We start from the raw sequence: 541 nt of genomic DNA, 5'->3' as shown, positions 1-541 counted from the left end.
CTCTTCTGGTGTGTCTGAAGACAGCTACAGTGTACTCATAAATAAAATAAATAAATCTTTAAAAAAAAAAAAAGAATTTCAAGCTGGGCATAAGGGGGGGAGGCAGAGGCTGGAGTTCGAGGCTAGTTCGGTCTACAGAGTTTCAGGACAGCCAAAGCTACACAGAGGAACTCTGTCTCAGGAAAAAAAAAAAAAAAAGATTTGCACTTCCTCATAAAATGTTTTGAAGGTTAAATGGGTCAACCTACAAGCAACAGGAGCAAGCACATGGAACGTGCCTGGGTGTCGTCTCTGCTCACCGGTTAGAATGTCCCCAGTGCACACAAACGTGCCTGGGTGTCGTGTCTGCTCACCGGGTAGAATGTCCCCAGTTCTCAGCCCGCCTTTGTTTACACTGAGTTTCTTTGGAATGGAATGCAGTCTCCTGGATTTAATAAGCATTTATAAACTAATGACCCCAAATACATGTCTGCGACACTTTAGACTCCTAGACTCGCATTCTCCAGACAGCCCTATCTGTATTCTTAACAGTGTTTACCTC

Source organism: Grammomys surdaster, unplaced genomic scaffold (assembly GCF_004785775.1).
Source record: "Grammomys surdaster isolate TR1022 unplaced genomic scaffold, NIH_TR_1.0 125091, whole genome shotgun sequence".
NCBI classification, from domain to species: Eukaryota; Metazoa; Chordata; class Mammalia; order Rodentia; family Muridae; genus Grammomys; species Grammomys surdaster.
Note: the sequence above shows the minus strand (reverse complement) of the source record.